Source organism: Anomaloglossus baeobatrachus, chromosome 4 (assembly GCF_048569485.1).
Source record: "Anomaloglossus baeobatrachus isolate aAnoBae1 chromosome 4, aAnoBae1.hap1, whole genome shotgun sequence".
NCBI lineage: Eukaryota > Metazoa > Chordata > Amphibia > Anura > Aromobatidae > Anomaloglossus > Anomaloglossus baeobatrachus.
Window position 1 is genome coordinate 241,033,636 of NC_134356.1, and position 15,910 is coordinate 241,049,545.

A 15,910-nucleotide genomic window follows, 5' to 3' on the forward strand; every position below is an offset into this window, starting at 1 on the left:
TGAAGGTACACCCGGTCTTTCATGTTTCTCTCCTCAAACCCGTTTCTCCTAATACGTTTCATGGTCGTGTCGTGCCTCCTCCTCCGCCTGTGATGGTCGACGGCGAGGAGCAGTTCGTGGTTGAGGACATTATTGACTCCCGGCTCCATCGTCGTCGGCTTCAGTATCTGGTACGTTGGCAGGGGTACGCCCCCGAGGACGATTCCTGGGAACCGGTGGGTAACATTCGGGCACCCCGGAAGATTGCTCAGTTTCATCGACGGTACCCGGACAAACCGGGCCCTGATCCGTCCTGAGGCCGTTTCTGGGGGGGGGAGTAATGTCAGGTTTCCGGGTTTTCCAGTTCTCTTTTGAAAGAACTTGCCCTCAGTTAACATGGAGTTTAATGTTCTGTTGCCCTACTTCCTGTCCAGCTGCTTAAAAGGCCGCCTCTAAGCCCAGTCCAGTGCCTGAGTATACTGCTTGCTGTGTGCTCCTGCTTTGCTGCTTCTACTTCCTGATTGCCTTTTGGATCTTCCTGAAAGACTACCGACCGACTCTGGACCATACCCGGTTTTCTCAAGCTGTGCCCGGACTCCTTCTGCCGTCTTTGATCAGCACGTCTGCCCGGTTCCTTCTGGTTCGTAACCACTCTGGACTATCATTCCGTACGGACACTCCTGGACTTTTACCACTTGCCCCTTGTGTCCCGGCTGCTGCGCATTTAGGCCTTCCGGGGTGATTGCCGGACAGTCCCTGTATAGGGGTTCGCTCTGGTGGTCTCCCTGGGGGAGTCCGGTGCGTGGTCCCGGGAATCCCCTTCGCTCCGTTTCGGGAAGGTATTTCGTGTGTGTGTACTACTGTGTTTGTTCCGTTGTGTATCTACCGTGGTTACATGTTATAAACATCTTGTACCAAGAACTCGTCTCTGGTGGTCATTGCCCTAACGCTATCGAAATCCTCAGAACATACAATAGTATTACACTTTGGGGGGTATTGCAATTTTTTGCCATTTTGAGGCGAAATTGTTCCTTTGGAAGGGTATTGCAACTTTTGGCCATTTTGAAGCGAAATTGTTCCTTTCGGGGGTATTGTAACTTTTCGGCATTTTGAGGCGAAATTGTTCCTTTCGGGGGGTATTGCAATTTTTTGCCATTTTGAGGCGAAATTGTTCCTTTGGGGGGGTATTGCAACTTTTGCCCATTTTGAAGCGAAACTGTTCCTTTCGGGGGGTATTGCAACTTTTCGGCATTTTGAGGCGAAAATGTTCCTTTAGGGGGTTATTGCAACTTTTGGCCATTTTGAAGCGAAATTGTTCCTTTGGGGGGGTATTGCAACTTTTCGGCATTTTGAGGCGAAATTGTTCCTTTGGGGGGTATTGCAATTTTTTGCCATTTTGAGGCGAAATTGTTCCTTTGGGGGGGTATTGCAACTTTTGGCCATTTTGAAGCGAAATTGTTCCTTTCGGGGGGTATTGCAACTTTTCGGCATTTTGAGGCGAAATTGTTCCTTTGGGGGGTATTGCAACTTTTGGCCATTTTGAAGCGAAATTGTTCCTTTCGGGGGTATTGTAACTTTTCGGCATTTTGAGGCGAAATTGTTCCTTTCAGGGGGTATTGCAATTTTTTGCCATTTTGAGGCGAAATTGTTCCTTTGGGGGGGTATTGCAACTTTTGGCCATTTTGAAGCGAAATTGTTCCTTTTGGGGGGTATTGCAACTTTTCGGCATTTTGAGGCGAAATTGTTCCTTTGGGGGGTTATTGCAACTTTTGGCCATTTTGAAGCGAAATTGTTCCTTTGGGGGGGTATTGCAACTTTTCGGCATTTTGAGGCGAAATTGTTCCTTTGGGGGGTACTGCAATTTTTTGCCATTTTGAGGCGAAATTGTTCCTTTGGGGGGGTATTGCAACTTTTCGGCATTTTGAAGCGAAATTGTTCCTTTGGGGGGGTATTGCAACTTTTCGGCATTTTGAGGCGAAATTGTTCCTTTGGGGGGTATTGCAATTTTTTGCCATTTTGAGGCGAAATTGTTCCTTTGGAGGGGTATTGCAACTTTTGGCCATTTTGAAGCGAAATTGTTCCTTTCGGGGGTATTGAAACTTTTCGGCATTTTAAGGCGAAATTGTTCCTTGGGGGGGTATTGCAATTTTTTTTTTCATTTTGAGGCGAAATTGTTCCCTTGGGGGGGTATTGCAACTTTTCGGCATTTTGAGGCGAAATTGTTCCTTTGGGGGGTATTGCAATTTTTTGCCATTTTGAGGCGAAATTGCTCCTTTGGGGGGTATTGCAACTTTTCGGCATTTTGAGGCGAAATTGTTCCTTTGGGGGGGTATTGCAATTTTTTGCCATTTTGAGGCGAAGTTGTTCCTTTGGGGGCTATTGCAACTTTTGGCCATTTTGAAGCGAAATTGTTCCTTTCGGGGGGTATTGCAACTTTTCGGCATTTTGAAGCGAAATTGTTCCTTGGGGGGTATTGCAATTTTTTTTTCATTTTGAGGCGAAATTGTTCCTTTGGGGGGGTATTGCAACTTTTGGCCATTTTGAAGCGAAATTTTTCCTTTGGGGGGGTATTGCAATTTTTTGCCATTTTGAGGCGAAATTGTTCCTTTGGGGGGGTATTGCAACTTTTGGCCATTTTGAAGCGAAATTGTTCCTTTCGGGGGGTATTGCAACTTTTCGGCATTTTGAGACGGAATTGTTCCTTTGGGGGGTATTGCAATTTTTTGCCATTTTGAGGCAAAATTGTTCCTTTGGGGGGGTATTGCAACTTTTGGCCATTTTGAAGCGAAATTGTTCCTTTCGGGGGTGTTGCAACTTTTTGGCATTTTGAGGTGAAATTGTTCCTTTGGGGGGTATTGCAATTTTTTGCCATTTTGAGGCGAAATTGTTCCTTTGGGGGGGTATTGCAACTTTTGGCCATTTTAAAGCGAAATTGTTCCTTTGGGGGTATTGCAACTTTTCGGCATTTTGAGGCGAAATTGTTCCTTTGGGGGGAAATTGCAATTTTTAGCCATTTTGAGGCGAAATTGTTGCTTTGGGGGGTATTGCATCTTTTGGCCATTTTGAAGCGAAATTGTTCCTTTCGGGGGGTATTGCAACTTTTCGGCATTTTGAGGTGAAATTGTTCCTTTGGGGGGGTATTGCAATTTTTTGCCATTTTGAGGCGAAATTGTTCCTTTGGGGGGTATTGCAACTTTTGGCCATTTTGAAGCGAAATTGTTCCTTTCGGGGGGTATTGCAGCTTTTCCGCATTTTGAGGTGAAATTGTTCCTTTGGGGGGGTATTGCAATTTTTTGCCATTTTAAAGCGAAATTGTTCCTTTGGGGGGTATTGCAACTTTTGGCCATTTTGAAGCAAAATTGTTCCTTTCGGGGGGTATTGCAACTTTTCGGCATTTTGAGGCGAAATTGTTCCTTTGGGGGGGGGGTATTGCAACTTTTGGCCATTTTGAAGCGAAATTGTTCCTTTGGGGGGGTATTGCAACTTTTCGGCATTTTGAGGCGAAATTGTTCCTTTGGGGGGTATTGCAACTTTTCGGCATTTTGAGGCGAAATTGTTCCTTTGGGGGGTATTGCAATTTTTTGGCATTTTGAGCCAAAATTGTTCCTTTGGGGGGGTATTGCAATTTTTGGCCATTTTGAAGCGAAATTGTTCCTTTCGGGGGGTATTGTAACTTTTCGGCATTTTGAGGCGAAATTGTTCCTTTGGGGGGGTATTGCAACTTTTCGGCATTTTGAGGCGAAATTGTTCCTTTGGGGGGGTATTTCAACTTTTGGCCATTTTGAAGCGAAATTGTTCCTTTGGGGGGGTATTGCAACTTTTCGGCATTTTGAGGCGAAATTGTTCCTTTGGGGGGTATTGCAATTTTTTGCCATTTTGAGGCGAAATTGTTCCTTTGGGGGAGTATTGCAACTTTTTGCCATTTTGAAGCGAAATTGTTCCTTTCGGGGGGTATTGCAACTTTTCGGCATTTTGAGGCGAAATTGTTCCTTTGGGGGGGTATTGCAATTTTTTGCCATTTTGAGGCGAAATTGTTCCTTTGGGGGGGTATTGCAACTTTTGGCCATTTTGAAGCGACATTGTTCCTTTGGGGGGGTATTGCAATTTTTTGCCATTTTGAGGCGAAATTGTTCCTTTGGGGGGGTATTGCAACTTTTGGCCATTTTGAAGCGAAATTGTTCCTTTCGGGGGGTATTGCAACTTTTCGGCATTTTGAGGCGAAATTGTTTCTTTGGGGGGGTATTGCAATTTTTTGCCATTTTGAGGCGAAATTGTTCCTTTGGGGGGGTATTGCAACTTTTGGCCATTTTGAAGCGAAATTGTTCCTTTCGGGGGGTATTGCAACTTTTCGGCATTTTGAGGCGAAATTGTTCCTTTGGGGGGGTATTGCAACTTTTGGCCATTTTGAGGCGAAATTGTTCCTTTGGGGGGGTATTGCAACTTTTGGCCATTTTGAAGCGAAATTGTTCCTTTCGGGGGGTATTGCAACTTTTCGGCATTTTGAGGCGAAATAGTTCCTTGGGGGGGTATTGCAATTTTTTTTTCATTTTGAGGCGAAATTGTTCCTTTGGGGGGTATTGCAACTTTTGGCCATTTTGAAGGGAAATTGTTCCTTTGGGGGGGTATTGCAACTTTTCGGCATTTTGAGGCGAAATTGTTCCTTTGGGGGGTATTGCAATTTTCTGCCATTTTGAGGCGAAATTGTTCCTTTGGGGGGGTATTGCAACTTTTGGCCATTTTGATGCGAAATTGTTCCTTTCGGGGGGTATTGCAACTTTTCGGCATTTTGAGGCGAAATTGTTCCTTTGGGGGGGTATTGCAATTTTTTGCCATTTTGAGGCGAAATTGTTCCTTTGGGGGGGTATTGCAACTTTTGGCCATATTGAAGCGAAATTGTTCCTTTGGGGGGTATTACAATTTTTGGCCATTTTGAGGCGAAATTGTTCCTTTGGGGGGGTATTGCAACTTTTGGCCATTTTGAAGCGAAATTGTTCCTTTCGGGGGGGTATTGCAACTTTTCGGCATTTTGAGGCGAAATTGTTCCTTTGGGGAGGTATTGCAATTTTTTGCCATTTTGAGGCGAAATTGTTCCTTTGGGTGGGTATTGCAACTTTTGGCCATTTTGAAGCGAAATTGTTCCTTTGGGGGGTATTGCAATTTTTTGCCATTTTGAGGCGAAATTGTTCCTTTGGGGGGTATTGCAACTTTTGGCCATTTTGAAGCGAAATTGTTCCTTTCGGGGGTATTGTAACTTTTCGGCATTTTGAGGCGAAATTGTTCCTTTCGGGGGGTATTGCAATTTTTTGCCATTTTGAGGCGAAATTGTTCCTTTGGGGGGGTATTGCAACTTTTGGCCATTTTGAAGCGAAATTGTTCCTTTCGGGGGGTATTGCAACTTTTCGGCATTTTGAGACGAAATTGTTCCTTTGGGGGGTTATTGCAACTTTTGGCCATTTTGAAGCGAAATTCTTCCTTTGGGGGGTATTGCAACTTTTCGGCATTTTGAGGCGAAATTGTTCCTTTGGGGGGTACTGCAATTTTTTGCCATTTTGAGGCGAAATTGTTCCTTTGGGGGGGTATTGCAACTTTTCGGCATTTTGAAGCGAAATTGTTCCTTTGGGGGGGTATTGCAACTTTTCGGCATTTTGAGGCGAAATTGTTCCTATGGGGGGTATTGCAATTTTTTGCCATTTTGAGGCGAAATTGTTCCTTTGGGGGGGTATTGCAACTTTTGGCCATTTTGAAGTGAAATTGTTCCTTTCGGGGGTATTGAAACTTTTCGGCATTTTGAGGCGAAATTGTTCCTTTGGGGGGGTATTGCAATTTTTTGCCATTTTGAGGCGAAGTTGTTCCTTTGGGGGCTATTGCAACTTTTGGCCATTTTGAAGCAAAATTGTTCCTTTCGGGGGGTATTGCAACTTTTCGGCATTTTGAAGCGAAATTGTTCCTTGGGGGTATTGCAATTTTTTTTTCATTTTGAGGCGAAATTGTTCCTTTGGGGGGTATTGCAACTTTTGGCCATTTTGAAGCGAAATTGTTCTTTTGGGGGGATATTGCAACTTTTCGGCATTTTGAGGCAAAATTGTTCCTTTGGGGGGAATTGCAATTTTTTGCCATTTTGAGGCGAAATTATTCCTTTGGGGGGGTATTGCAACTTTTGGCCATTTTGAAGCGAAATTTTTCCTTTGGGGGGGTATTGCAATTTTTTGCCATTTTGAGGTGAAATTGTTCCTTTGGGGGGGTATTGCAACTTTTGGCCATTTTGAAGCGAAATTGTTCCTTTCGGGGGGTATTGCAACTTTTCGGCATTTTGAGACGAAATTGTTCCTTTGGGGGGGTATTGCAATTTTTTGCCATTTTGAGGCAAAATTGTTCCTTTGGGGGGGTATTGCAACTTTTGACCATTTTGAAGCGAAATTGTTCCTTTCGGGGGGTATTGCAACTTTTCGACATTTTGAGGCGAAATTGTTCCTTTGGGGGGGTATTGCAATTTTTTGCCATTTTGAGGCGAAATTGTTCCTTTGGGGGGGTATTGCAACTTTTGGCCATTTTGAAGCGAAATTGTTCCTTTGGGGGGGTATTGCAATTTTTTGCCATTTTGAGGCGAAATTGTTCCTTTGGGGGGGTATTGCAACTTTTGGCCATTTTGAAGCGAAATTGTTCCTTTCGGGGGGTATTGCAACTTTTCGGCATTTTGAGGCGAAATTGTTCCTTTGGGGGGGTATTGCAACTTTTGGCCATTTTGAAGCGAAATTGTTCCTTTGGGGGGGTATTGCAACTTTTCGGCATTTTGAGGCGAAATTGTTCCTTTGGGGAGGTATTGCAATTTTTTGCCATTTTGAGGCGAAATTGTTCCTTTGGGGGGTATTGCAACTTTTGGCCATTTTGAAGCGAAATTGTTCCTTTCGGGGGGTATTGCAACTTTTCGGCATTTTGAGGCGAAATTGTTCCTTTGGGGGGGGTATTGCATCTTTTGGCCATTTTGAAGCGAAATTGTTCCTTTCGGGGGGTATAGCAACTTTTTGGCATTTTGAGGTGAAATTGTTCCTTTGGGGGGTATAGCAACTTTTTGGCATTTTGAGGTGAAATTGTTCCTTTGGGGGGTATTGCAATTTTTTGCCATTTTGAGGCGAAATTGTTCCTTTGGGGGGGTATTGCAACTTTTGGCCATTTTGAAGCGAAATTGTTCCTTTCGGGGGGTATTGCAACTTTTCGGCATTTTGAGGCGAAATTGTTCCTTTGGGGGGTATTGCAATTTTTTGCCATTTTGAGGCGAAATTGTTCCTTTGGGGGGGGTATTGCAACTTTTGGCCATTTTGAAGCGAAATTGTTCCTTTGGGGGGGAATTTCAATTTTTTGCAATTTTGAGGCGAAATTGTTGCTTTGGGGGGGTATTGCATCTTTTGGCCATTTTGAAGCGAAATTGTTCCTTTCGGGGGGTATTGCAACTTTTCAGCATTTTGAGGTGAAATTGTTCCTTTGGGGGGGTATTGCAATTTTTTGCCATTTTGAGGCGAAATTGTTCCTTTGGGGGGTATTGCAACTTTTGGCCATTTTGAAGCAAAATTGTTCCTTTCGGGGGGTATTGCAACTTTTCGGCATTTTGAGGCGAAATTGTTCCTTTGGGGGGGTATTGCAACTTTTGGCCATTTTGAAGCGACATTGTTCCTTTCGGGGGGTTTTGCAACTTTACGGCATTTTGAGGCGAAATTGTTCCTTGGGGGGTATTGCAACTTTTGGCCATTTTGAAGCGAAATTGTTCCTTTCGGGGGGTATTGCAACTTTTCGGCATTTTGAGGCGAAATTGTTCCTTTGGGGGGGTATTGCAATTTTTTGCCATTTTGAGGCGAAATTGTTCCTTTGGGGGGTATTGCAACTTTTGGCCATTTTGAAGCAAAATTGTTCCTTTCGGGGGGTATTGCAACTTTTCGGCATTTTGAGGCGAAATTGTTCCTTTGGGGGGGTATTGCAATTTTTTGTCATTTTGAGGCGAAATTGTTCCTTTGGGGGGGTATTGCAACTTTTGGCCATATTGAAGCGAAATTGTTCCTTTGGGGGGTATTACAATTTTTGGCCATTTTGAGGCAAAATTGTTCCTTTGGGGGGGTATTGCAACTTTTGGCCATTTTGAAGCGAAATTGTTCCTTTCGGGGGGGTATTGCAACTTTTCGGCATTTTGAGGCGAAATTGTTCCTTTGGGGAGGTATTGCAATTTTTTGCCATTTTGAGGCGAAATTGTTCCTTTGGGTGGGTATTGCAACTTTTGGCCATTTTGAAGCGAAATTGTTCCTTTGGGGGGGTATTGCAATTTTTTGCCATTTTGAGGCGAAATTGTTCCTTTGGGGGGGTATTGCAACTTTTGGCCATTTTGAAGCGAAATTGTTCCTGTCGCGGGTATTGTAACTTTTCGGCATTTTGAGGCGAAATTGTTCCATTCGGGGGGTATTGCAATTTTTTGCCATTTTGAGGCGAAATTGTTCTTTTGGGGGGGTATTGCAACTTTTGGCCATTTTGAAGCGAAATTGTTCCTTTCGGGGGGTATTGCAACTTTTCGGCATTTTCAGGCGAAATTGTTACTTAGGGGGGGTATTGCAACTTTTGGCCATTTTGAAGCGAAATTGTTCCTTTGGGGGGTTATTGCAACTTTTGGCCATTTTGAAGCGAAATTGTGCCTTTGGGGGGGTATTGCAACTTTTCAGCATTTTGAGGCGAAATTGTTCCTTTGGGGGGTATTGCAATTTTTTGCCATTTTGAGGCGAAATTGTTCCTTTGGGGGGGTATTGCAACTTTTGGCCATTTTGAAGCGAAATTGTTCCTTTGGGGGGTATTACAATTTTTGGCCATTTTGAGGCAAAATTGTTCCTTTGGGGGGGTATTGCAACTTTTGGCCATTTTGAAGCGAAATTGTTCCTTTCGGGGGGGTATTGCAACTTTTCGGCATTTTGAGGCGAAATTGTTCCTTTGGGGAGGTATTGCAATTTTTTGCCATTTTGAGGCGAAATTGTTCCTTTGGGTGGGTATTGCAACTTTTGGCCATTTTGAAGCGAAATTGTTCCTTTGGGGGGGTATTGCAATTTTTTGCCATTTTGAGGCGAAATTGTTCCTTTGGGGGGGTATTGCAACTTTTGGCCATTTTGAAGCGAAATTGTTCCTGTCGCGGGTATTGTAACTTTTCGGCATTTTGAGGCGAAATTGTTCCATTCGGGGGGTATTGCAATTTTTTGCCATTTTGAGGCGAAATTGTTCTTTTGGGGGGGTATTGCAACTTTTGGCCATTTTGAAGCGAAATTGTTCCTTTCGGGGGGTATTGCAACTTTTCGGCATTTTGAGGCGAAATTGTTACTTAGGGGGGGTATTGCAACTTTTGGCCATTTTGAAGCGAAATTGTTCCTTTGGGGGGTTATTGCAACTTTTGGCCATTTTGAAGCGAAATTGTTCCTTTGGGGGGGTATTGCAACTTTTCAGCATTTTGAGGCGAAATTGTTCCTTTGGGGGGTATTGCAATTTTTTGCCATTTTGAGGCGAAATTGTTCCTTTGGGGGGGTATTGCAACTTTTGGCCATTTTGAAGCGAAATTGTTCCTTTCGGGGGGTATTGCAACTTTTCGGCATTTTGAGGCGAAATTGTTCCTTTGGGGGGGTATTGCAATTTTTTGCCATTTTGAGGCGAAATTGTTCCTTTGGGGGGGTATTGCAACTTTTGGCCATTTTGAAGCGAAATTGTTCCTTTGGGGGGGTATTGCAACTTTTGGCCATTTTGAAGCGAAATTGTTCCTTTCGGGGGTATTGCAACTTTTCGGCATTTTGAGGCGAAATTGTTCCTTTGGGGGGTATTGCAATTTTTTGCCATTTTGAGGCGAAATTGTTCCTTTGGGGGGGTATTGCAACTTTTGGCCATTTTGAAGCGAAATTGTTCCTTTTGGGGGGTATTGCAACTTTTCGGCATTTTGAAGCGAAATTGTTCCTTTCGGGGGGTATTGCAACTTTTCGGCATTTTGAGGCGAAATTGTTCCTTTGGGGGGGTATTGCAACTTTTGGCCATTTTGAAGCGAAATTGTTCCTTTCGGGGGGTATTGAAACTTTTCGGCATTTTGAGGCGAAATTGTTCCTTGGGGGAGTATTGCAATTTTTTTTTTCATTTTGAGGCGAAATTGTTCCTTTGGGGGGTATTGCAACTTTTGGCCATTTTGAAGCGAAATTGTTCCTTTGGGGGGGTATTGCAACTTTTCGGCATTTTGAGGCGAAATTGTTCCTTTGGGGGGGTATTGCAATTTTTTGCCATTTTGAGGCGAAATTGTTCCTTTGGGGGGGTATTGCAATTTTTTGCCATTTTGAGGCGAAGTTGTTCCTTTGGGGGGTATTGCAACTTTTGGCCATTTTGAAGCGAAATTGTTCCTTTCGGGGGGTATTGCAACTTTTCGGCATTTTGAGGCGAAATTGTTCCTTTGGGGGGGTATTGCAACTTTTGGCCATTTTAAAGCGAAATTGTTCCTTTCGGGGGGTATTGCAACTTTTCGGAATTTTGAGGCGAAATTGTTCCTTTGGGGGGTATTGCAATTTTTTGCCATTTGAGGCGAAGTTGTTCCTTTGGGGGGAATTGCAATTTTTTGCCATTTTGAGGCGAAATTGTAGCTTTGGGGGGGTATTGCATCTTTTCGCCATTTTGAAGCGAAATTGTTCCTTTCGGGGGGTATTGCAACTTTTCGGCATTTTGAGGCGAAATTGTTCCTTTGGGGGGTATTGCAATTTTTTGCCATTTTGAGGCGAAATTGTTCCTTTGGGGGGGTATTGCAACTTTTCGGCATTTTGAGGCGAAATTGTTCCTTTGGGGGGGTATTGCAACTTTTGGCCATTTTGAACCGAAATTGTTCCTTTCGGGGGTATTGAAACTTTTCGGCATTTTGAGGCGAAATTGTTCCTTGGGGGGGTATTGCAATTGTTTTTTTCATTTTGAGGCGAAATTGTTCCTTTGGGGGGTATTGCAACTTTTGGCCATTTTGAAGCGAAATTGTTCCTTTGGGGGGGTATTGCAACTTTTCGGCATTTTGAGGCGAAATTGTTCCTTTGGGGGGTATTGCAATTTTTTGCCATTTTGAGGCGAAATTGTTCCTTTGGGGGGTATTGCAACTTTTGGCCATTTTGAAGCGAAATTGTTCCTTTCGGGGGGTATTGCAACTTTTCGGCATTTTGAGGCGAAATTGTTCCTTTGTGGGGGTATTGCAACTTTTGGCCATTTTAATTAGCGAAATTGTTCCTTTGGGGGGGTATTGCAACTTTTCGGCATTTTGAGGCGAAATTGTTCCTTTGGGGGGGTATTGCAATTTTTTGCCATTTTGAGGCGAAATTGTTCCTTTGGGGGGGTATTGCAACTTTTGGCCATTTTGAAGCGAAATTGTTCCTTTCGGGGGGTATTGCAACTTTTCGGCATTTTGAGGCGAAATTGTTCCTTTGGGGGGGTATTGCAATTTTTTGCCATTTTGAGGCGAAATTGTTCCTTTGGGGGGGTATTGCAACTTTTGGCCATTTTGAAGCGAAATTGTTCCTGTCGCGGGTATTGTAACTTTTCGGCATTTTGAGGCGAAATTGTTCCATTTGGGGGGTATTGCAATTTTTTGCCATTTTGAAGCGAAATTGTTCCTTTGGGGGGTTATTGCAACTTTTGGCCATTTTGAAGCGAAATTGTTCCTTTCGGGGGGTATTGCAACTTTTCGGCATTTTGAGGCGAAATTGTTCCTTTGGGGGGTATTGCAATTTTTTGCCATTTTGAGGCGAAATTGTTCCTTTGGGGGGGTATTGCAACTTTTGGCCATTTTGAAGCGAAATTGTTCCTTTGGGGGGGTATTGCAACTTTTGGCCATTTTGAAGCGAAATTGTTCCTTTCGGGGGTATTGCAACTTTTCGGCATTTTGAGGCGAAATTGTTCCTTTGGGGGGTATTGCAATTTTTTGCCATTTTGAGGCGAAATTGTTCCTTTGGGGGGGTATTGCAACTTTTGGCCATTTTGAAGCGAAATTGTTCCTTTTGGGGGGTATTGCAACTTTTCGGCATTTTGAGGCGAAATTGTTCCTTTGGGGGGGTATTGCAACTTTTCGCCATTTTGAAGCGAAATTGTTCCTTTCGGGGGGTATTGCAACTTTTCGGCATTTTGAGGCGAAATTGTTCCTTTGGGGGGGTATTGCAACTTTTGGCCATTTTGAAGCGAAATTGTTCCGTTCGGGGGTATTGCAACTTTTCGGCATTTTGAGGCGAAATTGTTCCTTTGGGGGGTATTGCAAGTTTTTGCCATTTTGAGGCGAAATTGTTCCTTTGTGGGGGTATTGCAACTTTTGGCCATTTTGAACCGAAATTGTTCCTTTCGGGGGTATTGAAACTTTTCGGCATTTTGAGGCGAAATTGTTCCTTGGGGGGGTATTGCAATTGTTTTTTTCATTTTGAGGCGAAATTGTTCCTTTGGGGGGTATTGCAACTTTTGGCCATTTTGAAGCGAAATTGTTCCTTTGGGGGGGTATTGCAACTTTTCGGCATTTTGAAACGAAATTGTTCCTTTGGGGGGTATTGCAATTTTTTGCCATTTTGAGGCGAAATTGTTCCTTTGGGGGGTATTGCAACTTTTGGCCATTTTGAAGCGAAATTGTTCCTTTCGGGGGGTATTGCAACTTTTCGGCATTTTGAGGCGAAATTGTTCCTTTGGGGGGGTATTGCAACTTTTGGCCATTTTAATTAGCGAAATTGTTCCTTTGGGGGGGTATTGCAACTTTTCGGCATTTTGAGGCGAAATTGTTCCTTTGGGGGGGTATTGCAATTTTTTGCCATTTTGAGGCGAAATTGTTCCTTTGGGGGGGTATTGCAACTTTTGGCCATTTTGAAGCGAAATTGTTCCTTTCGGGGGGTATTGCAACTTTTCGGCATTTTGAGGCGAAATTGTTCCTTTGGGGGGGTATTGCAACTTTTCGCCATTTTGAAGCGAAATTGTTCCTTTCGGGGGGTATTGCAACTTTTCGGCATTTTGAGGCGAAATTGTTCCTTTGGGGGGGTATTGCAACTTTTGGCCATTTTGAAGCGAAATTGTTCCGTTCGGGGGTATTGCAACTTTTCGGCATTTTGAGGCGAAATTGTTCCTTTGGGGGGTATTGCAATTTTTTGCCATTTTGAGGCGAAATTGTTCCTTTGGGGGGGTATTGCAACTTTTGGCCATTTTGAACCGAAATTGTTCCTTTCGGGGGTATTGAAACTTTTCGGCATTTTGAGGCGAAATTGTTCCTTGGGGGGGTATTGCAATTGTTTTTTTCATTTTGAGGCGAAATTGTTCCTTTGGGGGGTATTGCAACTTTTGGCCATTTTGAAGCGAAATTGTTCCTTTGGGGGGGTATTGCAACTTTTCGGCATTTTGAAACGAAATTGTTCCTTTGGGGGGTATTGCAATTTTTTGCCATTTTGAGGCGAAATTGTTCCTTTGGGGGGTATTGCAACTTTTGGCCATTTTGAAGCGAAATTGTTCCTTTCGGGGGGTATTGCAACTTTTCGGCATTTTGAGGCGAAATTGTTCCTTTGGGGGGGTATTGCAACTTTTGGCCATTTTAATTAGCGAAATTGTTCCTTTGGGGGGGTATTGCAACTTTTCGGCATTTTGAGGCGAAATTGTTCCTTTGGGGGGGTATTGCAATTTTTTGCCATTTTGAGGCGAAATTGTTCCTTTGGGGGGGTATTGCAACTTTTGGCCATTTTGAAGCGAAATTGTTCCTTTCGGGGGGTATTGCAACTTTTCGGCATTTTGAGGCGAAATTGTTCCTTTGGGGGGGTATTGCAATTTTTTGCCATTTTGAGGCGAAATTGTTCCTTTGGGGGGGTATTGCAACTTTTGGCCATTTTGAAGCGAAATTGTTCCTGTCGCGGGTATTGTAACTTTTCGGCATTTTGAGGCGAAATTGTTCCATTTGGGGGGTATTGCAATTTTTTGCCATTTTGAAGCGAAATTGTTCCTTTGGGGGGTTATTGCAACTTTTGGCCATTTTGAAGCGAAATTGTTCCTTTCGGGGGGTATTGCAACTTTTCGGCATTTTGAGGCGAAATTGTTCCTTTGGGGGGTATTGCAATTTATTGCCATTTTGAGGCGAAATTGTTCCTTTGGGGGGGTATTGCAACTTTTGGCTATTTTGAAGCGAAATTGTTCCTTTGGGGGGGTATTGCAACTTTTGGCCATTTTGAAGCGAAATTGTTCCTTTCGGGGGTATTGCAACTTTTCGGCATTTTGAGGCGAAATTGTTCCTTTGGGGGGTATTGCAATTTTTTGCCATTTTGAGGCGAAATTGTTCCTTTGGGGGGGTATTGCAACTTTTGGCCATTTTGAAGCGAAATTGTTCCTTTGGGGGGGTATTGCAACTTTTCGGCATTTTGAGGCGAAATTGTTCCTTTGGGGGGTATTGCAATTTTTTGCCATTTTGAGGCGAAATTGTTCCTTTGGGGGGTATTGCAACTTTTGGCCATTTTGAAGCGAAATTGTTCCTTTCGGGGGGTATTGCAACTTTTCGGCATTTTGAGGCGAAATTGTTCCTTTGTGGGGGTATTGCAACTTTTGGCCATTTTAATTAGCGAAATTGTTCCTTTGGGGGGGTATTGCAACTTTTCGGCATTTTGAGGCGAAATTGTTCCTTTGGGGGGGTATTGCAATTTTTTGCCATTTTGAGGCGAAATTGTTCCTTTGGGGGGGTATTGCAACTTTTGGCCATTTTGAAGCGAAATTGTTCCTTTCGGGGGGTATTGCAACTTTTCGGCATTTTGAGGCGAAATTGTTCCTTTGGGGGGGTATTGCAATTTTTTGCCATTTTGAGGCGAAATTGTTCCTTTGGGGGGGTATTGCAACTTTTGGCCATTTTGAAGCGAAATTGTTCCTGTCGCGGGTATTGTAACTTTTCGGCATTTTGAGGCGAAATTGTTCCATTTGGGGGGTATTGCAATTTTTTGCCATTTTGAAGCGAAATTGTTCCTTTGGGGGGTTATTGCAACTTTTGGCCATTTTGAAGCGAAATTGTTCCTTTCGGGGGGTATTGCAACTTTTCGGCATTTTGAGGCGAAATTGTTCCTTTGGGGGGTATTGCAATTTTTTGCCATTTTGAGGCGAAATTGTTCCTTTGGGGGGGTATTGCAACTTTTGGCCATTTTGAAGCGAAATTGTTCCTTTGGGGGGGTATTGCAACTTTTGGCCATTTTGAAGCGAAATTGTTCCTTTCGGGGGTATTGCAACTTTTCGGCATTTTGAGGCGAAATTGTTCCTTTGGGGGGTATTGCAATTTTTTGCCATTTTGAGGCGAAATTGTTCCTTTGGGGGGGTATTGCAACTTTTGGCCATTTTGAAGCGAAATTGTTCCTTTTGGGGGGTATTGCAACTTTTCGGCATTTTGAGGCGAAATTGTTCCTTTGGGGGGGTATTGCAACTTTTCGCCATTTTGAAGCGAAATTGTTCCTTTCGGGGGGTATTGCAACTTTTCGGCATTTTGAGGCGAAATTGTTCCTTTGGGGGGGTATTGCAACTTTTGGCCATTTTGAAGCGAAATTGTTCCGTTCGGGGGTATTGCAACTTTTCGGCATTTTGAGGCGAAATTGTTCCTTTGGGGGGTATTGCAAGTTTTTGCCATTTTGAGGCGAAATTGTTCCTTTGTGGGGGTATTGCAACTTTTGGCCATTTTGAACCGAAATTGTTCCTTTCGGGGGTATTGAAACTTTTCGGCATTTTGAGGCGAAATTGTTCCTTGGGGGGGTATTGCAATTGTTTTTTTCATTTTGAGGCGAAATTGTTCCTTTGGGGGGTATTGCAACTTTTGGCCATTTTGAAGCGAAATTGTTCCTTTGGGGGGGTATTGCAACTTTTCGGCATTTTGAAACGAAATTGTTCCTTTGGGGGGTATTGCAATTTTTTGCCATTTTGAGGCGAAATT